The sequence below is a fragment of the Symphalangus syndactylus genome, chromosome 23 (genome assembly GCF_028878055.3).
Source record: "Symphalangus syndactylus isolate Jambi chromosome 23, NHGRI_mSymSyn1-v2.1_pri, whole genome shotgun sequence".
Lineage (NCBI taxonomy): Eukaryota > Metazoa > Chordata > Mammalia > Primates > Hylobatidae > Symphalangus > Symphalangus syndactylus.
This window is the reverse complement of record NC_072445.2, coordinates 18,979,563-19,004,378: the sequence shown is the minus strand read 5'-3', so window position 1 is coordinate 19,004,378 and position 24,816 is coordinate 18,979,563. Positions and strand designations below refer to the sequence as shown.

General features: G+C 37.1%; 1 protein-coding gene across 12 annotated transcripts in view; it reads left to right on the top strand.

Moving 5' to 3' along the window:
- Positions 1 to 24,816, top strand: part of SUPT3H (SPT3 homolog, SAGA and STAGA complex component) — a 562,387-nt gene that overhangs the window by 190,824 nt on the left and 346,747 nt on the right. The window contains exon 2 of one of the 12 annotated variants that reach the window (XM_055263944.2): positions 3,469 to 3,541. The exons of the other annotated variants lie outside the window; for them this stretch is intronic. The gene's annotated coding sequence lies outside the window, so the exon portion shown is untranslated. The remainder of the gene's footprint in view (positions 1 to 3,468; positions 3,542 to 24,816) is intronic. 12 annotated transcript variants of the gene reach the window in all.

The window sequence follows — 24,816 nt, the reverse complement described above, 5'->3', positions numbered from 1 at the left end:
TCTTGCAGGGGCTGGTGAATTCTGATTGGTGAGTGGCAGTTTCTAGGTAAAACTTGTAAGCTTAAAGTCATGGCAGGCTGTTGCGGTTTTGGACTGGGCTTGTGAGATAGTTCCTAGAATGTTTTTCCCTAAGATTCCTCCCACTTTATTTTTGTCAAGTATGACAAAAAAATCTCCTTTGCATAATCAGTTTTCACAAGTCTCTGCTTCTGGGTAGGTATGGAGACCGAGCTTCCATTGGGCATCAGTGACACCAGGGGTAGGAGAAAAGTAGAATACTAATTAGCCCCCACTTTTACAGTCGTTTTGTTACTGTCTGGTAGTTCAGGTTCAACTCTTTCCTGCATCCCACTAACAACAGACATAGTGACGATTAGCTGTGCTTTGGATTTCCTTCTTAATAAAGTCTCCTTGCTGCTGGGTCAGGATGGAGGCTTAGCTTGCTGCTGCACCCTGTAGACACTAATCAGTTGGAGGAATGCGATCCACAGAGGGGAATGTAAAATCAGTTCCTCCTGCTTCTGCCCCAGTGAAAGGACCCTCAGCCTATCTGGTAGATGATGGAAAATTAGCCTGCCAAACTCCTTGATTGACTACTGTTGGGTAAGTTAAGCTACCTGCAAGGATGGAATAGGTTAGAGATTTTTGGAGTGGAAATTTAACATACCATTTGGCCTGCTGAAAGTGGGTGGTAAAGCTGTTTTTCCGTTGATGATTGGCTACAGTCAGGCAGATACTGCCAAAAATGCTTTTTGTTGTTTGCCCACCCTTTTTCTGATCATTGCTTTGCTAGTTAGGAACAGGTTTTCCTTGGAGCTTTTTTTTTTTTTTTTTTCCTCTGCCTGTTGGTGGTTCTACATCGGAGTCTTCTGTATCACCCTGTTTGGGATATATGGGAGGCAATAAGGAGACGCAGGGGACTCATTGCCATGTTATTTATCAAATAGTGACGTCCCTAGGCAGCCAGCTGCCTTTTTTTCTACCTTTCAGCAATGTCCTGTGCGTTTCTTGTTGTGTTGTGTTTTGGGTTTTTTAGTTATAAGAGGAACAACCTGGGAGCTCTGGGGCTTTCCACGTTGATGCAACCAGAGAGCCTTCAAAATATTGTTTTTGTTCACATAGAAGCACTCAAAAATAAAATTAAATCTCATTATTATAGTGGAGTAATATTTGGTGAGAATTTTTTCCATGAAGATTTTCATCAATTTGTACATTGGGCTGTGATTCACTGTTACCATTTCCCCTGTTAGAATAACAAGATTATTTTCCTATAAAAAAAGGAGTGCTTTGTCTTTTAATGTGGTAAAATATATATAACATAAAATTTATAATTTAGCCATTTTTAAGCATACAATTTGGAGGCATTAATTACATTCACGATGTTGTGCAATCACCACACTGTTTCTAAAACTTAAAAATATTTATGGACTTTTTTTTAAGAAATTTTAAGTTTACAGAAAAATGTAAAGGAAGTATAGAGTGTTTCCATGTACTCTCTCCTTCCCCCACTTATTAACGTCTTGCGTTAGTGTGATGTGTTTGTTAAAACTGATGAGCCAAATACATCCTGTATGTTCTGACAAATGTATGGCATGTATCCACCATTACAGTATCATACAAAATAGTTTCACTGTGTTAAAAATTATTCGTGTCTACCTGTTCATCCCTTCATCTTTCGCTTCCTCATCCCCCACCAACCCCGAACAACCAATGATCTTTTTGCCATCTCCATCGTTTTGCTTTTTTCAGAATGTTGTATCAGAATCATACAGTAAGTATCCTTTTCAGATTGGCTTCTTTGACTTACCAAAGTACGTTTAAGGTTCTTCTGTGTCTTTGCGGCTTAATAGTTCATTGCTTTTTGTTACTGAATATTTTCCAAAGCACTCTCATTATACTTGATACGATTTGGATGTGTGTCCCCTCCAAATCTTGTTGAAATGTGATCCCCAGTGTTGGAGACGGGGCCTAGTGGGAGTTGTTGATCATGGGATGGGATCCCTCATGAATGGCTTGGTACCATCCACTTGGTGATGAGTGAGTTCTTACTCTGAGTTCACGCAAGATCTGGTTGTTTAAAAGCTTGTGGAATCTTTTTCTTCTCTCTTTTGCTCCCTCTCTTGCCTTGTGATGCACCTGCTCCCACTTCATCTTCTGCTATGAGTAAATTTGTTTATATTTTCATTATAAATTATTTAGTCTCAGTTACTTATGTACGTTGCTTATGCAAGGTGAAGATGGACTAACACAATAGCTAACAGAAACTCTGTGTACATTCCACAGTGACTTTCCATTCCTCTCTCCCCCCAGCTTTTGGTAACCACTAACTTACTTTGTCTCTATCAATTTGCCTATTCTAGATACTTTATATAAGTGGAGTCATACAATATTTGTCCTTTTGTGTCTGGCTTATTTTACTTAGTACAGTGCCCTCAAGGTTCATTTATGTTGTAGCATTATCACTACTTCATTCTTTTTTGTGGCTGAATAATATTGTATGCATATACCACATTTCGTTTACCCATTCACCTTTTCTAACTTAGGTTGTTGCCACCTTTTGGCTATTTATTGTGAATAATGCTGCAGTGAACACTGATATACAAATACCCATGTATGTCTGCAGTTCTTTGCATATATAACTAGGAGTGGAATTGATGGATCTTATGGTAATTACATGTTTAACCTTTTGAGGAACCACCCAGCTGTTTTGTCAGTGACTGGACCATTTTGTATTTCCACCAGCAATGTAAGAGGATTCAAGTTCCTCCACAACAGGCCAACACTTGTTGTTTTCCTTTTTGTTTAAATAGACATCCTGGTAGGTATGTAGTTGTATCTCATTGTGTTTCTGTGTGTATGGCTTTTTATGTTCAAAGTAACTATAAGTCATCCAAAAAAGAAATAGAGCCTTCCATCCCTGTCCTGTGTAGATAAGAGACTTCATATTAAGCTTTCGTAGGTCAAATACCATATAGGAATTACCACTTAAAAATTGAAACCTTTTGCAGTGAACCTAAAACTGCTCTAAAAAAGTGTATTTAGAAAAGAAAGGCAGGCCAGGTGCAGTGGCTTACGCCTATAATCCCAGCCCTTTGGGAGGCTGAGGCAGGCAGATCACCTGAGGTCAGAAGTTTGTGATCAGCCTGGCCAGCGTGGCGAAACCCCATCTCTACTAAAAATACAAAAATTAGCCAGGTGTGGGGGCGGGTGCCTGTAATCCCAGCTACCCAGAGGGCTTGAGGCGTGAGAATCACTTGAACCTGGGAGGCGGAGGTTGCAGTGAGTCGAGATTGCGCCACTGCACTCCAGCCTGGGGGTTAGAGTGAGACTCTGTCTCTCAAAATAAATAAAAAATAAAAATAAAAAAGGCAAACAAATGAGCTATTTCTCTATAAGCTCTATGGGGCAGTAACAGCAGTTGTGGCTCCTTCAGAATACTCAACACTGAACGTTGGAATTTTGTTACAGGCATCAGCTCCTTCTAGTATGAATACCTTTTGAAGACATCAGCTCCGGCACCTTTGGTGCATAAAAATTTAAGGTAAAGTACAATAAAAAAGGAAACGTATTATGATTATGTTCAGAGAAAAAGGATGGACTTACTCTCAACCACTGTGCCTTTGAGAATACAACTAGTATTTATTTTCAAAGCATAAATTAGCACTTTCAAAAACAGTTTTATTAGACAAGATAGTTTTAAATACCAATCTTGGACCAAGGTGAACAATCAGATTGAGTCATTGCTTGGGAGATACAAAATAAATTCAGTTATATTGGAGATATCTGCTAGGAAGAAATTCCCTTTACCTTCTTCCCAAAGATTATAAAGTAATTCAAAGGAAATCAGCCAGTCTAGCAATAAGCTTGATGTCTCATGAAAATAACTGATATCTATAAAGAGAAGCTTTGAATCATGGGGTTATCTGTTTCTCAGTATAAGCTTATTTTTAGTATAGTTTATCCAAATTCTAAATATGATTTCATAAAACTTTGGGTTCCATAATACGTAGCCTAAAAATTACCATTTTTTTTTATATCACTTGAGTCTGCCTCAGGGCCTAGCACCATGGTATGGTATTCATGTAGGATGCCTTCAAAATCTGTTAGTTTATTTAATAAACTCATGAGTACTGCTGCTAGAGATAAGAAGATTAGTCAAAAACCCAAACCTCTGCCATTTAGGAGCTGATATGGCTAGGCTTTGTGTCCACACCCATATCTCATTGTGAATTGTAATCCCCGTAACCCTCATAATCCCCACGTGTGAAGGGAGAGACCAGGTGGAGGTAATTGAATCATGGGGGCAGTTTCCCCCATGCTGTTCTCGTGATCCCCCTTTGCTCAGCACTTCTTCCTGCTGTCTTGTGAAGAAAGTGCCTTGCTTCCCCGTTGCCTTCCACCGTGACTGTAAGTTTCCTGAGGCCTCCCCAGCCATGCTGAACTGTGAATCAGTTAAACCTTTTTCCTTTATAAATTACTCAGTCTCAGGCAGTTTTTTATAGCAGTGTGAGAACGGACTAATACAGCAGTTCAATCTAGTAATAAAAGATTATATGTGCACACACATCTACAAACATATACGGTATATATATACAAATAATTTTTATTAGATGTTAACTGATAGGAAGTTCTGTGTAAATAAATAACAATCTAGTATTCAGCAAAAATGTGGACAAGGAAGTGACATTTAATTTTTTTTATTTTTTATTTTATTTATTTTTATTTATTTTTTTTTTTTAGTGACGAGGGCTCACTATGTTGCGCAGACTGGATTTGAACTCCTGGGCTCAAGTGATCCTCTCACCTTGACCTCTCAAGTAGCTGGGACTCCAGGCGTGAGTTACCATGCCTGGTTTAGAAGTGACATTTTAGATGAATCATGTGTAAAGAGAAATTAATGAAGATACTTCAGATAGGTATTTCAAAGAATGGCTATTTTTATTTTTATTCTATACCTAATTCAGTCTAACAGAATTTCTGTATATGTATGTGCAAAACTTTTGGAGAATATAATTTAGTTTCAGAACATCAGGACGATGAGATACAATATAAAAACTTTTTTATAAATGTTGCTCTAAAATAGAGCATGTTACTACAGACTGTATGTTCTTCTTTTAGAGTATTTGTAAAGGTGCTGTTTTATAGCTCATAAAAGTGAAAGCTGTTTTAAGCAGTTAGCATTGTGCACCATTATGGCTGTTGGTGTTCCTGTTGCCCAATTTTTCTCTTATTCACCTCACTTTATGCTCAATGATTCTTAACCTGCCTCATGGTCTGTATCTTAGATTTGGAGCATAGATTATAGATTTGAAAGAAAGAGGTCAGAATCTTTTATAATAATATACTTAAATACCCTTGTGTCATAAGAGAGGAACCAAACTCCAGAGATGTAAAAGATTAATTTCTTATTTATTTAGAGAAAGGCAATACACTCCTGCTTTATAACTAGAATGTGTCTTTATGCCTGTTGACAAACCTGAGGATCACATCAATGGGTAATCTTGCCTGTGGTCACGTAGAACGTTAATGGGACAACCCAGATTAAAACTGTTGACTCTTAACCACTGTAACCACTGTTCAGTACTTAGCCAAGAAAAGCTGCACATTGAAAAGTCTTTTTCAGGTTTCTTCACTTTTTGATGTTGAAGCCTAGTTGCTGAAGTGAGCTAGATTGAAAGGTTAGAGTCAGGTGGATTCTATTTATCCCTGAATGAAAGAATTACTGGGTCAGATCCCCAAGCAAACCATTGTGGCCACAAACAGATGCACTATTTTCCAGTAACTCTTTGGGCAGCAGGGGCACAAAGGTAAAAAGGCAGACGGCAGTGGCGTGAGTAGAACAATAAAGTAGGTATTGATAGTGCAAGGTGAGCAGTACTGTACAATTTTTTTGCTTATATATGGTCGGGGCATCAGTGATGTCTTCCCCCAGAAGAGGACAGTTAAATTCAATTTTGCTATTGGCATGACTTAAAGAAGTGTTAATGCCTCTGCAGCATCTATCTCTTTGGCTTTTGAAGTATGTATGTGGCCTTTTCTGGCTCTATGCTGATAAGTTCTCCCCAACACCAAGATTCCAAGTCTCAGTTGACAGAGCATGGTTTACAGTTATTGGTTTAGAACCATTAGAAATAATCAAACTTCTGCATCTACTACAGGTGTCAGATGTCAGTGATAAAATCATTTAATGAAAAGTGGTTGGCTTTCTTAGGAAAAAGAGATCAGCTCTGGAATTTGGTAAACCTGATTTGATTTAAATCCTGCTCCTATAGTATGTGACCATGGATAAAGCAGATAATCTCTGTGAAACACTAGTTTTGTAGATTAAATGAGATTATGTTTATAAAGCTCTTAGCACAGTGCCTGATATATACTCAGTACCGTGTTAACTGCTTTTATTAATAAAATTAGCTTGTATTTGTAATTGCAAAAATGTAATGGTACCACATGTTACCTTTGATACTAAGTTTGTGCCTCAAATAGTGGGGAAAATGTTCTGTTTAAGTTTATATAAGATTTATAATATTTCAAGTAGTAACCATAAATTTAAACCTGTGTGAAGAAACAAGAATTAACATTCTTATTTTGGTGATAGATATTAAAACAGTGTTTTTTGAAGAAATCCACAAAGAATTTACCAATTGTGTGTATCAGGATGTTTAGTGTTTGATTATTTGTATGTACCTTCTCCAGGACTTGGAACTCTATATGCTTTGTTTACATCTTTATTTCATCACATATGGGAGCTGAGAAGTTTTTGATAAAGGAATTTTTGTCTCATTGATATTTTTCAGATTTTTATCTGTTGAAGGATAGCCAATATAATTCCTCAACTACTAATTTTTAAAAATATCTGGGCCAGGTGTGGTGGCTCACACCTATAATCCCAGCACTTTGGGAGGCCAAGATGGGCGGATCACGAGGTCAGGAGTTCGAGACCAGCCTGGCCAACATGGTGAAAACCCATCTGTAATAAAAATACAAAAATTAGCTGGGCATGGTGGTGTGCACCTGTAGTCCCAGCTACTTGGGAGGCTGAGACAGGAGAATCGCTTGAACCTGGGAGGCAGAGGTTGTAGCGAGCCGAGATCACGCCACTGCACTCCAGCCTGGGCGACAGAGCAGACTCCATTTAAAAAAAAAAAAATCTATCTATCTTTAAGGATTTACCTTCAGACTTTTTTTTTCCTTTTTTCAGGCATATTGAGTTTCTATTTAATCATAAATCATCAATTGTGTTCCTATTTAATCATAAATCAAGCTGCATTCCCTGGATTCAAAGAGTTTATGCTCTGAGATGGTCAGGATTGTTACAGATAAATAGAGGATAATGTAAGGATAATATTTTATAGACTATGAAGATAAAATAGGGCTGGGCACGGTGGCTCATGCCTGTAATCCCAGTACTTTGGGAGGCCGAGGGGGGCGGATTGTGAGGTCCAGAGATCGAGACCATTCTGGCTAACATGGAGAATGGTGAAACCCCATCTCTACTAAAAGTACAAAAATTAGCTGGCCGTGGTGGCGTGCGCCTATAGTCCCAGCTACTCTGGAGGCTGAAGGGCAGGAGAATCGCTTGAACCTGGGCGGCAGAGGTTGCAGTGAGCCGAGATCGCTCCACTGCACTCCAGCCTGGCGACAGAGTGAGACTCTGTCTCAAAAAGAAAAAAAAAAGATAAATGACCGTATTCCATTGGAATCCCATCACTTTTTAAAAAGTGAGTGGAGGCCAGGTGCGGTGGCTCACGCCTGTAATCCCAGCACTTTGGGAGGCTGAGGTGGCCTGATCACAAGGTCAGGAGTTCAAGACCAGCCTGGCCACCATGGTGAAACTCCATCTCTACTTAAAATACAAAAATTAGCCAGGTGTGGTGGTGCATGCCTTTAGTCCCAGCTACTCAGGAGGCTGAGGCAGGAGAATCGCTTGAACCTGGGCGGCAGAGGTTGCAGTGAGCCGAGATCACACCACTACACTCTAGCCTGGGTGACAGAGCAAGAGTCTGTCAAAAAAAAAAAAAAAAAGCAAGTGGAATTTTTATTAATGCCTTACCAGAAGGGAATGATTTCAAATAGTCGTCTGCATTTTATGACAACTAGGTGTTGGTATTACATAAGATCATAATCTTACTTTTATCAGTCTTGAAGTGACTCACTGTTCAATTTGGGGACACTGGTTTTGAAAGGTCCTCTTCAGTTATAAGGCATGAAAATACCATGGTGGTTTTGGGTTTTGATTAAAAATAGCATGTACTGTTTTCTGTGTAGGTGTACTTACCATATTTGTTTATATTTATTCAGTGTTGGTATTGCCTTTATTTCTAGCAAATATTTCTTAAGAGTATTTTTGCCTTGTTTGTGTTGTAAAACACAGAAACAACAAAACTGAATGTATAAATTTATACACAATTTATAATGTTAAATAAGGTATTCATTTTAGAAAATAATATGACAGGTTGCTTTTTTTCTTTGATTTTATGTATCTTCTGATAAATTAGTGCCCTGAGATTAAATAAAATTTGTTTTCATCATCTTAATGCTCATGCTTAAAACTAATATAGATACAAAAATGAATACGTTTCAGAAATTTGGACAGTTAGTAGAAATTAAAATACACCAGTAGCTAACATGCATGTAACATTTTGCTGTTTATAGAACCAGTATGTCCTTTTGATTCCACCGCCAATATGATAAGGGAATGTTACTGTCTCAGAGCGCTTACTTGTCTGTATCATAGCACTTTGATACCACCAAGACATTTGGCTCTAGATTCCATGTTCTTTCTATATTCCTCAAGGAAGTGTCTTGATTTTAAAATTATTGTCATGAATATTGGACTTATGATATCATAGAATTAAGTTATATGACATTCCATTGCATTTTGGAAAAGAAAACAGAGGAAATTATGCTAGCATTCTTACGTTAATAGTTAGAAATGACAGCTGTGGAGAAACGTTAGGACCTATGGAAGTAAAAGTAATTGTAGGATCCAAGTTAAGTAAAAGCCAATTGCCATATTCACATTCTGAACACAAATTCAAGGGACTATACCAGATTCAGAATTTTTAATAAAAAGAAAAAGAAAAAAAGAAAACGAACCTAAACACCCTTGGTAGTCATTTTTATTTCAGTAATGATAAACTAACACACCTTTTAAAGATTATGATAAACTACACAGATGGGCTTTAATTCCCTTAAACAGAATTTCGCTGAACTGATTTCAGCTACAGGGGATTTGTGGATGTAGTCAACAGTCAATGAACATAAACATTTTATTTGACTGGAGAGGGCAGAGAGGTTTTTCTGTAGAAAGGAGTGTGGGATATGCTCTTTATTTGTAGATTGAGGAAAATTTCATGTTACTGTTTTGTTTTAATCCAAAATAAATTGAGGAAACACAAAGTACTGCTCAAAGTTTTTAATTGTCTTTAATTCAGCAAGACTCATAATTGCAGCCAGTGTAGAACAATGCCTATAGAATTATTCAGAAATGATTTTTTCTTGTTCTGTCGGCCCTAGGAACGATAATAACATCTCTGTAGCTATTACAAATATTGATAGTATGCCCTTCTAAGAGGTAAATTTTCTTACCTAGAAGTCTATGAAGAGTTGTTTTTTAAATCGTAGCCTGTCCTAAATCAAAGTGAGGCAACTATTAACTTTCTGTGTTGAAAGGGAGAAGTGGGAAGTATGAAGGCAAGCTCCAGGAGTCTGACTTAATGTGTGACCATTCCCACCCCCTGGGGCTGTGCCCGGTGGATCTATTTTGAGCTGCCAGACTCAAAAGTAAATAATTTTATTTAGCATCTTCTTTATATACTGATTTGAACCTTAACTTTGTAAGTTAAAAAAATAACATTGCAAGCAGTATATCCTCTTAACTGATTTTATATTCATATACTTTGACTACCGTCCTTGAACTCATAGGATGAATCTTAGAGATTTTAAATGTATTACTGTTCTGGCTAGAAAATAATAAAACTACATTTTACAGAAAGAAGCTCTTAGATTTATTAACATTGCTCATCAAGGAGCTATCGCAGAATAATCTGAAGAGCTTTTCCACAAATTTCTCCAGATAATTTGATTGGATATTTTTATACAAAATGCTTTTAAAAGACTCTAAACTCTGATATTAAATTGGAAGCAAGTTTACGGTAGGACCTGAACATATAAAAATTTTTTTTTCACGTTCAAGCAATATTTTGGATAGTTCTTACAATAAACACAATAAATGCTTTTTTAATGAATAATTCTGATTTGGAATAATGTAGCATCTAGTGCTGCATACAGTTGGATCATAGTGAATGTTTATTTTGTCTGGGAGCCTTTTTTATAATTTTAAGTATAAATTTAATATTCCTCATAATTTAGAATAATTTTAATAATTTAGAATGATTTTTATTTCCCCAGAATAATTGGTTTGCATTATGTGTAACAGCAGTAGAGTTGTTGAATCTGAAAATAAGAATGCATTTGAATAGTAAAAAAATCAGCCATGGAGTTTATGTGAGACCAAATTATACCACTAATTTTGGCTTAATTTTTTCCCTCATCTGTAAATGAATGAATTGGGCTAGATTTCAGCTCTAAAATTTTATGAATGTTTTTGTAGTTACAAAGAAAAATATGTGGACTCTAATTGTATGCTCCTTTATCACCCTTTTTAAAATTCTCTGATCCATTACAATCAGACTTCATACTCATCACTACATTAAAATCAATCATTCATTCAAAGTTCAACAGTGCCACTGGAATTAACGAGTCCAGTTGTGTTTCTTCAGCACCAAATCAGCAGAATCTGATCAGTTTTTGACAACTTCTTGGCTGATTTTTTGAAAAAATTTAAGTCTCTTTATGACATTGAATGGCATCGAAGGCCCTTTACAGTTTAAGCTAAGCTTTCTCTTTTGCTCTTAGCTCTGGTAGCAAAACGCTTTTCTTTCCCATACTATGCCAGGTGCATGTATACTTACCTCCCATTGCTCAGTGTTCACTTTACCTGGAAACAACCAGAATCCAACTTTCTCTGGCCCAGATTTACCTGAGCTTCGTGGAATCAGAGACTTAGGCTCAGGGTTTATAAGTAATTTAAAAACAGATGCAGCCAGAATTTTACCTCGGGTCTTACTGATTTACTGTGTGATCCCCAAATATCTGAGACAGGTCTCAGTCATTTTAGAAAGTGTATTTTGCCAAGGTTAAGGATGTACCTGTGACATAGCCTCAGGAGGTCCTAACATGTGTCCAAGGTGGTCGGGATACAGCTTACTTTTATGCATTTTGGGGAGACATGAGTGCCAATGTGACACTCAAGGAAATGCTCATTGGACCATTTTGGGTTTTGGATTTTTGGATTAGGGATGCTGAACCAGCATAATGCAAATATTCCAAAATTCGAGAAAATTGGAAATCTGAAACACTTCCGATCCCAAGCATTTTGGATAATGGATATTTAGCCTGTTACTGTATCCTAGCATAAATTGTGAGATTCCTAGAAAGCAGTAGTGCCCTGAAGAACACAGGTAAACAATTTTCCAAACAAACTAAAAGCAAAAGAGCATAACTGATTCTTTGGGGAGAGGTACACTTTCATATGAGGTAAGAAATGAACTTTGCCAGGTGCGGTGGCTCACACCTGTAATCCTAGCACTTTGGGAGACCGAGGTGGGTGAATCACGTGAGGTTGGAAGTTCGAGACCAGCCTGACCAACATAGAGAAACCCCGTCTCTACTAAAAATACAAAATTAGCCGGGCATGGTAGCACGTTCCCATAATCCCAGCTACTCGGGAGGTTGAGGCAGGAGAATCACTTGAACCTGAGAGGCGGAGGTTGCAGTAAGCCGAGATAGTGCTATTACACTCCAGCCTGGGCAGCAAAAGTGAAACTCTGTCTAAAAAAAAAAAGAAAAAAAATAATAAAGAAGTGAACTTATTTTGCCAGTGTCAGAGTCAAAACTTGAGTGAAGATATTGCTGTGTTTCATCAAAGTTAAGTAAATATTTCTCTCAATGTTTTTTCATCCTCTAAATTTTCCTTATTCCAACTAGAAGAAAAAAATATCCAAAATCACAAGTCTCTTGTGTCCTAGAAGTTTTCATTGACTGCTACAGTTCCTAAGATAAAAAATGTTGAGTTTGACCAAAAGATACAGATGATCAAAACATTAATTATGGAGCAGAAAATATAACACATAAGCAAAGACAGAAAAAGGGTAAGAAAAATTCACCCCCCACCTTCAATTGGCCTTACTAACAAAAATTACTTCAAAAAGGTTTCTTAATATGACTTCATCTTAATCTCTCACATAGGGATAAGAATTCCAGCAACTTCACAGGAAAGATAAGTGCTTAGTTATCATTTAGTAAGCCCATTCAGAGCAGTGGAGCCAGGTGTAAAGTTCCAAGAGAAATTCCAGGAGACCATCAGACTTTGGTATACTTGGAAAGCATTCTTCCGGTTGTTGTCACTTCTTTTCCTCTTTGTTCTTGCCATGCATTAGGTTAAAGTGAGAAGAAACCAATGACTTTGGCTAGGTTTTATAGTACCTACACTTCTGTTCATTAAGCCCTTAGCCCATTTGAGGAATCCTACCCAGGAGCACTCTTATATTACAAGGTTGTGTCTTTTCAGAGATCTTAATGTGCTCCTGGCAATTCAAATTTAAGGCTTTTTGTTAAAAAATTATTTGATTACTTTATTGGGTATATATGTATAAGAGTGGAATCGGAATTGCTTGGTCATGTAGTGTATGTTTACTGTTTAAAAAACTGCCAAAGTGTTTTCCAAAGTGGGATACAACTTTACTTCCCTGCAAGCAATGCATGAGAGTTCTAGTTACTCATATCTTCGTCAACACTTGCTCTTGTCAGTCTTTTAACTTTTAGCCATTCTAGTGGGTATGTAATGGTGTGTGTCGTTTTAATTTGCATTCCCTAGTGACTAATCATGTTGGACATCTTTTCATGTCCCTCTTAGCCGCTCAGATATCTTCGTTTGTGAAGTGTTTATTCAAATCCTAAACTCAGTTTTTATTTTTGGGGATTTTGCTTTTTGTTTTACCCTTTTACTGAGTCGTGATATTACTCTCCTCTTTTCTCTCTTTTTTCTCCCTCCTCTTCTCTACCCTCTTTTTTTTTTGGATGGAGTCTTGCTCTGTCGCCCAGGCTGGAGTGCAGTGGCCCAATCTGGGCTCACTGCAAGCTCTGCCTCCTGGGTTCATGCCATTCTCTTGCCTCAGCCTCCTGAGTAGCTGGGACTATAGGCGCCTGCCACTATGCCTAATTTTTTGCATTTTTTAGTAGAGACGGGGTTTCACTGTGTTAGCCAGGATGGTCTCAATCTCCTGACCTCGTGGTCCTCCCGCCTTGGCCTCCCAAAGTGCTAGAATTACAGGCGTGAGCCACCGTACCTGGCCCTCTCCCCACTTTTTGAGACAGAGTCTCACTCTGTCACCCAGGCTGAAGTGCAGCAGTACAATCACGCTCACTGCAGCCATAAGCTCCCAGACTCAAGCGATCTTGTCACCTCAGCCTTTTAAGTAGCTGGGACCACAAGCGCATGCCACCAAGTCCAGCTAATTTTTAAATTTTTTGTAGAGATGACATCTCCCTGTGTTACCTTGGCTGGTCTTGAATTCCTGGGCTCAAGTGATTCTCCCACCTTGGCTTCCCAAAGTGCTAGGATTGCAGGCGTGAGCCACTGTGCCTGGCCTACATTTCTTTATTTAGTCTAGATTTCTTTATTTAGTCTAGATACACGTCTTTTATCAGGTATGTGTTTTACATATATTTTCCTCCAGTATGCATCTTATTTCTTCTCTTTCTGGGATTACAGTTTAACTGTGTTAGATCATTTAGTATTTTCTCACAGCTCTTGTGTTCTCTGTTCCCTTTCTTTCAGTCTTTTTTCCCCCTTTTATCAGTTTAGATGACTTTTGTTCACTCGTCTTTATGTTTTTGGATTCTTCCTTTAGCTATGTCCTTACCATTAATAAGCTCATCTAATGAATTTATCTCTGATGTTCTGTTTTTTATTCTTAGCACTTTCATTTGATATTTTTTGTATGTTTTGTTTCTCGTTTGCAATCCTTCTTGTCTGCATATTGGGCCCTTTTCCACTAGGACCTTTAATATATTAATACTAGTTAATTTAAAGCTTTTGTACAATATTTTATACAATATTTCCAACATCTGGATTATCTCTGATACTAGATTTGTTGAAAACTTTATCTTTTGGCAATGCTTGTATTTTTGCGTTTCATAATTTTTTATTTGGAATGCTGGATAATGCTTTTAAATGAACAGTATAGATTGTGCTAAAGAGTATTTACTCCTGGAAATAGGCTCATTTCTTCTTCTGTTAACTGTGAATGGTAGGGTCAATCAGTAGTTGAGCTATTTTGGATTTTGGTGTTGCTACATTCATTTTTAGTACGCCAGGCTTCAGTCTTCTCCAGTAGAAAATAATGTTACCTTGTGCTTAGTATGGGCTCTCTGGTACTGGTGGTTTTTCTCAATGTTCCAGCTCTTTTAGGATAGCTTTCATCAGTGCCTGTAGGGTTGCACCACAGACAGGGAATTTCTTTCTGTGTTCTTGCTCTTCCCCTAGCAGTAAACTGCTGTTCCTTGTTATTGGATGTGAGCCTTGCAGTGGGGACAGAATGGAAATTTCTTAGTTCTCAACCTTAATCTTAGGTGGGCCCTGCATACATGTGCCTTGGGGGTGTGACCTTCTCTGTGTATGTGCCTTACCCTCCTATGCAATCAAACTTTGCCTTGTATCTTTGGGGTCTTGGGCTTTAGATGACTTCTGCTAAAGTCTTGACCCAAAGTTTATGCTTCTTCTCTGGTGGCTTAAACTTTTGTTTGGTTATTGGTTATTGCTTAAACTTTTGAACAGTTATTGTGGATCTCTACATCCTAAAGTAGAAGGAGAACTTCCGAAAAATTTTACTATACTTTTTAAAATATGAAAAAAGTGGGATGAATTTTTATGAAAAAATATAAGTTCACAAAGAAATACCTATTTATGGCAGCTGCTTTGTGAAGCATTCCTCAGACTGTCTGGTATACATGTTTCTCTTCTCTGACCTTAGGGGAACTTTTGTGGAAACTTTAAGAAGTACCGAGTCTAAGGCCAAGCAAAAAACAAAGGCAGAAAAACCCATCTTAAAACACTGGTGAGTCATCAATGAGGCAGACACTTGTAGGCTGACTAACGAAGCACTCATTCCCTAACACCTCTCCTGTCTACCTGTATAAAGGAGACTGGAAAAGCTAAATACAGTCAATTTTTGTAGTTCTTGGTAGTTAGATTCTGTAAAGTCACCATGATGACTGAATTAGCAAATTCTGAACTATTGCTCCTAAGGAAAATATGAACAAACACACATACACACACACATTTCATGTAGGCTATATAATCTTAATCCTGAAAACTACTCATCCTGGTGGAGTCTCTCTTTATTTAACAAAAGAGAAACTGAGATTCAGAGTGTTAACTGACTTTCTGATGCCCCATGAATAGGTCCCCGGATTTGGGATTCAAACTCAGCTGGTTCCAGAGCTGGAGCTACTTGCACTACACTGCACTGCCCCCCACAGGCTCTGTCCTCTGGTGGCCATCTCTGTATGAGAGCAGAAACAAGAAGGCAGAGTGTCTCCTTGTTAGACCTTAGCTGGGAATATGTGTGTCAGCTACTCAGACTTTTCACTGCTCTACATGTTTGCTGATGATCATGAAAACACAGCAAGTACTGACTTTGGGATTACAAGTAAATTTTGGTGAGTAGGCTGATTCACAAATATGGGATTGCAAGTAATGAGGATCAACTATTTACTTTTTAAATCTCCCTAATAATTAGGGGTGGGTATGTGACAGAGTTCTTCTGGTTAAAGGTAAGTAATTAAATGTATGCTGAGGACCTCTTGCTTTTTTTTTTTTTTTTTAATAAAAGTGACAAGTGCTGCACCACCCTTTTCTTTCTGATTTAATGTTGTTGAGTTGAAAAGTATGGCAGTGATCCTCTGACAACAAGGTAACAAGTATAAACATGAAAAGCAGGGCTGTAAGGTGAAAAGATAGTGGTCCTTCGTTATAGCAATGAGCAGCTAAGCCCATTCTAGCAACCACCTACCGACAGTCATTTTAATTGAGAAAAATAACTACCTACGTATTTAAGCTGCTGTTGGTTAAGCTTATTGTTATTTGGAAAAGAATGATTTCCAATTGACATAGCCAATAATCCAGCTTTTACGTAAGTTTTTTCAAAAATAGAAAGTTAATGTATTTACTGGCAGTTGATTATGCTCACTACTTTACATATGTAATACTTATGTACTATATTAGATAGAAGATTATTTTAACTGACTATATTCTTGACCGGATTTAGGTAACAGTAAATTACCTAAATGCTAAGTTAAGGGCAGTATTGTAGTGCATTTCTTTTGATAATCACAATCAACAGTGCAATTAGAAGTGAAATGACTTGTACCAACTTGAGCTTTGTCTTTCTTGACATTATTACTTTGAGTCATTAGTAATGCAGTGCAAAGCTTTTTAAGTTGTTTCCAGTTATCTGCAGTTCACCTAGAAAGATTGGAAATACAGAAACTAGTGCTCAAGAATTCCGTATTGCTCGCTAATGTTTTAGATATGCAATCTCCCCACTTCTCTTGCAATATATGTGTTGTTCGGTAATTTCATAGGCCAGCAAAAGATCTTTGAACATCAGTTGTTCTTGTGCTCTATCAAAACAAGAAAATGATTGTCACTTCACACCCTACAGATCTCCAGGGGTGCAGACAGTCTTTGGAATATACTCTAGTCTTTAACTTCTTGAGTAATCAAATAATCTTATATTTAAGTGAAGTTTCTCCTTTTATTTGAAGTCATTTTCTCCCTATTTGATCTTCATTGATTATAGACAGTTCATTATTCTTATTATGAAAATAATTTATATATTATCTATCACTATGAACAAGCATCGTTACTCTTAGAAAAGAATGAGCATTTTAAGGGACTTGAAGTCTCTTCTTGGCTGTGTCCCCTGAACTACCTGGAGAAGACATCTCATAGAGTTGTAAACACTTTAAGGTTAGGTACCGCCTCTTACCTTTATATCCTCAGCTGTTAGCACATGGCCTTAAATAGGGAGTTTTATACCCATTTGTTGAGTCTAATTATCTTTAATTTGGATATAATGTTTTGGTTTTTGTTTTAGAGTTGGGGTTTTGCACTGTTGCCCAGGCTGGAATGCAGTGGCATGATCTTGGCTCACTGGAGCCTCAAACCTCTGGGCTTAGGTGTTCCTCCTGCCTCAGTCTCCTGAGTAGCTGGGACTATCGGTGCACACCACCCCACCTGGCTAAGAGTTTTTATTTTTTGTAGAGAAGGGATCTTGCTATGTTGCCCAGGCCTGCCTCAAACTCCTGCCCTCAAGCAATCCTGCCTGCCTTGTCCTACGAGTCACTGGGATTGCAAGCACTACACCAAGCTCTTTCTTCTTCTTCTTCTTTTTTTTTTAATGGGTCTCATTAATTTGTAGCAAGTCATATAACACTGAATTAATCTGGCAATTATATGATCATTGGTAAATCTATGGGGCAAAGACCTGCCTGTCAGGGTAGGGAATGTGAAAAATATCCATACCCTTGAAAGCAAACTGTGGCATTACCTTTGTCAGTTCCATGTTTTTGTTTTTGTTTTTTTTAAACATGTTCTGAAGAGTTATACACATTCCTATGTATTTGATGGAATACTGTGATTGTCATTAAGTCTTTATTTAGTACGTGTTATATTTAAAACACTGCCTAAGATACAAAGTAAACAACAGGCATCATCCTTCATCTCCTGGTTTTACTGTTTTGTTGAGTGATAAAGACGTTTGAATTAAATAGTACAGAAATAGTGTATAAAATAGTATTTAAATTAAACCATATAAAATAAAATGTCTACTTGTGTGATGCCGAAAAAATTCGAGAGAAGAATAATGTAGTAGGTCTTTATTAATCAAATGTTTATTGGGTGTCAGTTGTGATTAAAGCACCAAGACAGGCTTTGTATGTGTGTTGAGTGGTCAGCAGCCTTAGGGTACGGAGGGAGGGTCAAAGTCAAATAAGACACTATTCATGCCTTCAAGGAGCTCTGACTTCATGTACAGTGGCCTTTAACAGTAATGGTACTTCCAAAAGTGCTTTTGAAAAAAATGCGATTTATGAGAGTCTTACACAATTTGTTGTAGAGAAGAGAAAATGCAATAAGAGTTCAGAGAGTAGAGATATTTTTCTAGTGTCCATACTCTCAAGAGACTTCTGTTATAGAAAAGTATTGCCCTACACAGAGATCAGATCTCCTGAGGTGGGTGCAGTCAATTGAAAGTTTATAATGTGGCTGTGAACTATTCTTTTGGGGCCCAGGAGTCACCTTTCTGGTCAGGCCCAGGTAATGCTTCCTTCTGGACACAATAGTTCATCAGATAAACATTACTATGTTAGTCTGTTCTTGTGTTGCTATAAAGAAATACCTGAGACTGGGTAATTTATAAGAAAAGAGGTTTAATGGACTCAACGGTTCTACAGGCTATACAGGAAGCATGGTGCTGGCATCTGCTTCTGGGGAAACCTCAGAAAGCTTACAATCATGGCGGAAAGTAAAGGGGGAGCAGGCATCTCATGGAATGAGCAGGAGCAAGAGAGGGTGTTGGGGGGACACACACTTAAACAACCAGAGCTCTTGAGAATGAACTCACTATTTCAAGGACAGCACCAAGCCATGAGGGATCCGCCCCCATGACCCAAACACCTCCCACTAGGCCCACACTCCAACACTGCAGATTTTATCTCAACATGAGATTTGGAGGGAACATTCAAACTATATCAATTACCCTGTTTCAGAGGCAGGAAAATTTTGTGGTGTAGTTAAAAGATTTTATAGGGGGAGATTCATATCAAGACCTAGAATAGAAACTTTGGGTATCCGTATTTTTTTTTGTATAACAAATTTTTGTATTGCCTACATATTGTGTTTCTTTTGTGTCTATGAGTAGTTTTACTGTGTTCATTTTTTTTTCCTTTGCACTTTACTTTTTTATTCTACCTTCCTCACTTAAATTTACAAATTTTATGGATTTTTTTTGTTTCAATTCAGTATGCATTTCAGGCCTTTTGGAAACTCACCATAATTCACTTACATATAAAAAATGTTTTTCCCAGCTAAAACAATATTTTTAGTTTCAGGCTTTGCTATGCTTGCAGAATCTATGTGTGTCGTGCTCATTCATTTTTATGGAAAATCTCTTTACATCTTGACTGTAGATGTAGTACTTATGTCTTTGGTCATCTAATTTTAGACTGATTTTCCAGAAAACATTTGGTCATGCATTTATTTTGTCCTCTACATTGAAGCACTACTGTTACTACTGTGAATACTTGCTGTAGATCTTTTTGTAAGTCCCTTTTAATATTCCAGAAACTTTAACTACCTTGTTTGAAGACCTGCCTCATATTAACAATTTTTCAAAATAAACAACATTTTAGTGAGTTTGTATTTATCTGACAAGAACATGAATGTCTTATCTCAGCCTGCCAAATGGCTATTTAAGAGAAACATTTCGGTATCCTTGTTAATGACCTTGGTTTTAACTATTTGAGAGGTACATGCTATGCTTTATGTTAGTTCTTCTGGTACCTACTTTGCAATAGTATTTTAAAGTTCTATTTTATTTCTCTGATGACTGTACCATAAATTAATTATTTGAACCCAGATTTTTTTTGTTAGTTTATAACTCACATTAATTTTTGGGATTGTGGACTATGTTGTGTTATTTGGGTATATGTAGGTGTGGGTGTGTTTTAACTGTGACTTCTGGTCTTCAAGAAAAAAGCTCAGATCAGTAATTGTTTTTGAAAAATTCCTGACATAACTGAACTGAAATTTATTAACATTTTACTTTTACATTTTGGAAACAGAAAATAAAGAGCAAGAACAACCAACAAACAAAAAAGTAATAAGGAGAAGCTAACTAAATGTGGATCTTGTTGTAGTAGCTAAACAAAGAAAGGAATTTGAACACTTAAACATGATAAATTTATGATTTGTGTAGCAAGTACACATTTATAATTTATTTAAAACAGGATCTCTGACTGTTCAGAAACTATGTAGATGAATTGTGAGTTATGGGTGAATCTACATGGTTCTTGCTGGCCTCCGTGACTGAAGAAAGCTTGATGTTTAGATATTGGGTGAGGCTAATGATGGCTCTAGATCCAAGGATGACAACCTGTCTCTCCATAAACCCTTTCTCTGGGATGACTATTTTGATCTGTGCCTCAGATAACTGATAGTGCTAATTGATTTTGAAGCCTAGATGCCTAATTAGGCAGCCAATTAAGTCATTTTGAATAGTGACTTCATGACAAGTAATTTGAGCCAGTTACGTTCAGGTGTGCCCAGTAACAATCGTTCACCTCTGTAGAGGGGAATCAACGTCACCAAGTCCTATACTGCATCATTGGAAAATGGGTCTGCTGCATTGACAGTAAGTTATGTACAGCTTGATCAAATCTGGTCAGTTCAGTAGCATATTGTGCTTGAAGAGCAGAGGCTTAACAACCTACAAAGAAAGGTGACTGGAGAACTGAACATCTTGGTCATCCCCTTCAGTGGGGAGGAGAGAGTGGGAATATAGGGACTGGATTCTAACACAACTGCATAGATCATCCTGACATACTACATTATGGATTTTAGAATGCAGCAGTGATGAACACTCAGTCAAATTGAAATGTGTCTTCCTTGCCATTGGATTTGAGTCCTTTTGCTCTGATTTTTTTGATCTTGTAACCACACTTTCTGATGAGATAGCCCTGCTGACCGTCAAGGACCACCTACCTCAGGGTGACTAGTAGTAGTGGAGTGTCTGTTGTTTTCCCATTACCTGCATATTCTTGGTGACAGATGCTATAGAATGTGTTCATATCAGGATACGACCTCTGGTTCTGCACCGTCATAATATAAAATAGGTGAGTGAGTAGGGTGGGCAATAGGAATATTTCTGGAATCCATTCCTATACTCTGATAGCTAGCAATAACCATACAAGGAAGTGGTTGGGTTTGTCTCACCCCAAATCAAAGGTATCCCCAAGTCATCCCTTCCTTAGCAGGATTTCAAAAATGTCTGATCTAGAAAAGTGTTATCCTGTGTAGAGTTCAGATCTTCTGAGGTTGGTGGAGTCAACCCAGAACTTAGAACGTGGCTGTGAACTAGTGTTCCTTCTTCTAGGGCCCAAGATTTACTTTTATAGCCAGGCCTAGGTATGCTTCCTTCTGGACACTTTATCAAGTTGAACATTGCCCTATTTCAGTTGCACTCAGCCAAGATAGTGCCGCTGCACTCCAGCCTGGGTGACATAGTAAGACTCCATCTAAAAAAAAAAAAAAAAAAAGTATATATATCTATATATATACACACACACATATTTTTATATATATAAAACATAGGCATTATCTGTCTGTCTGTCTATCTATCTATCTGTAGCTCTGTGGTTTCTACCCAGACCAATTAAATGATTGTAGATCAGAGTCAGGGAAGAAGTGACTCCTGTTAGGGGTTGAATTTATAAAATAATTATATATTAATATATATAAACTATTATAATTTATAAACAAATTATAAATGTGATTCTTTTTTAAATCCCCTAGAGCATGGATGGGTCATGTTGAGGAATTATAATTATGTATTATTAACAATTATTATAATTACAGAAATTATAAGTTTAGATATATAGTTTTTAGAATGCTGATCATGATCTATAACAATGATTTTCATCCTTGGCTACACATTAAAATTACCTAAAAAGCTTTTTTTAAAAATATAATGCTGGCCGGGTGCAGTGGCTCACGCCTATAATCCCAGCACTTTGGGAGGCCGAGGTAGGCAGATCATGAGGTCAGGAGTTCGAGACCAGCCTTACCAACATGGTGAAACCCTGTCTCTACTAAAAATACAAAAATTAGCTGGGCATGGTGGCACGTGCCTGTAATCCCAGCTGCTGAGGAGGCTGAGGCAGGAGAATAGCTTGAACCCAGGGGTCGGAGGTTGCAGTGAGCTGAGATAGTGCACTCCAGCCTGGGTGACAGAGTGAGACTCCATCTCAAAAAAAAATACATATGTATATATATATTTATATATATAAAACATAGGTATCATACATATACATATATATATATATATGGTTTCTACCCAGACCAATTAAATCAGAATCTCTTGGGGCTGGAGTTCTTGGCATTGGTCCGTTTTTCAAATCTGTAGGTGATTCTAATGTGTAGCCAAGTTGAGAATGACTGGTCTTGTCACACATAAATGTATGATCTGATGATACATTATAAATGAAATGTTAAATAATATATTGATTTTTGGAGGTTGGTTCTTAAATACTGTTTTTAAAAAGAATGTTTCAAAATATAAAAATTGATAACCATTTTTCTTAATCATATGTTGATTGTTAAGCCTCTCCAATTATGACATTATTGAAGCTCTTTTCTACAATGTTGTATATAAACATAGTCCATGAAGTTGAATACGTTTGTGAAGTTAAAAAAAGGACGGGAAGATTTCACCAGTGTTTTAACAGAAATAAATAATATTTTTGACAGATGATTGCATTTTCATGGAAAATTATTGGAAGTTGCATTCCTTTAACTTATTAATGTTCTCTAATCAAATCAACAGATCAAGTATAGGTGGTAGTTTCTGTTAAGTTCTTTACACGTGTGTCTTGATTTCAACTAGATTATCCAAGTCTCACTTTTTTTTTCACTAAAACCATAAAAATTATGGTACTAAATCATGGAATTACTTCATTAAATGTCTATGTGTCAACAAATATTTCACACTAGCTTTGGAAGTTATTGTAAAAAGTGTTCTGATAAAACAAAAACTTCATCATTCTAAAATATATATATATATATTAAGAGAAAACCAAGGGTTCTAAAAATATAGAGTTGGAACATTTTAAAAAACTCGTTTCTTCTTATACTCATAAACTTATTTATGTTTGGGTTGACAGATGAATTCTGCAAAGCTGACACTGATTTAACATTTTCATAAAGATTCCAGAAATTTCTTGAAATTATATTAATTATATTAGTATCAGAACAGAAAATATATATTATTAGTATCAGAACAGAAAAGGGAAAGAAAAGGGAGCTAGCATTTTGAAATTTAGGTTAGTCATTGAGCCTGTGCCTTTAAATGTGACAGTAAAGGTTATCGTAAGAAGTGTTTGCATTGTATCTTTTGACCACTCTAGAACTCAGGAAGGATGCAACAGTTTTGTTAGTTAAAAAACACTATACAAATGTTGAGGATATCTGCATGACCTTAGGAGACTGAAAGCATTTTTGTCATCCTGTGATAAGAATAAAACCAGGTGGCTGTATTCTGTGGCTTAGGATGTGGGTTTCTTTGTTTCTGATAGTCTCAGACACTGAGAGAAACAAGTTACATATGCAAAATGAGCTGGGTTTTTAAGCATCATGTAGCTTGGTAGCATAATTATTGGCCATAGAATCTTCTGTTAGCTGTTTTTTTGTGACAAGCTATTTTCTTTTTTCTTCTTCTTTTTTAAATCCCCTAGAACATAGATGGGTCATGTGGAGAAATTATAAACATATTATTTACTCTAAGATAGAGGTAATGAGTTCGGCTTTATTCTCCTTGAATTTGAACGTTAGATGAATTATTTGCTGTAAGGTGTAAAATTTGTCCATTTTTGGGTAGATTGGCCTATCATTTATATATAAGTGAACTTTTACTGGTTTCTTCAACAGAATGCTTCATAGTAGCTTCAAGTTAGCTCCATTGCCCTAATATGTGGGGGTCTTCCTGAGTACAGTGACCCTGGAATCTCAGTCTTGCCCCTTAGTCCTTTTCCCCTTATTTATCTATAATTATGTAACAGTGAAAAGGAGGCCTAGCATGACTAACTCCATTTTTGTTCCTAACTCCCCATCCTTCATGCCCTCCTTTAGGTTAGCTGCTTTTGCTTATCTTTGTACATAGGCCAAGCTAACCATGGGAGGAATTTAGCTTATAGTTTAAAGCAAGGATGATAATAGTCCCTTCCTTGAAACTAACTCCTGAGGAGACAACGAGTGTTTACACAGAAGTAACAATGTAGTGTTAAAAGATTTGTTGAAGTGTTGTGACCTGACCAAGGACAAAGAAGTTTCAGTCTTCTTTGACCCTTACTGCTGCCCACATCAGCCCCTTCGCTCATCTCCCTTTCCCCCACATAAAAGGAGCCTAAAATTCATATTAACTTAAGATGGTTCTTTAGGACACTAGTTCACTATCTTCTTGGTATGCTGGCTCTCCAAACAGAAGTCACTTTCCTTGCCTCTCGACATCTTGGCTGTCATGTGGCAAGTGGTAAGAGCTTTGAACTTCGTTACAATTCATTAGAAAACAACATTCTCAATTAATTGTTTATGAAGCAAAGTCTACTTAATATTTTATGAGAATATTTATGGTTCAACATATTTATTTGAAATAGGAAGTTAGAGGTATCTTAATCACACATTCTAATGAGCCCAGTAAGATGCATTTTTTGTTTCACACTAATTTTGTTGTGCTATTTTTTTCAAACCTAACTTTTTTCTTTCTAAGATGACCAGAGTTTCACTCCAAATTGCAGATCAAACACTACCTTCTCCATGGAAGTCATGTACTGACTGTCCATATTATCAGGCACGTAGGTATAGAGGCCAAGGGAGAGCTTCCCCTTTGCCCTCTGAAGGTTCTCTGAAAATGAACTGAC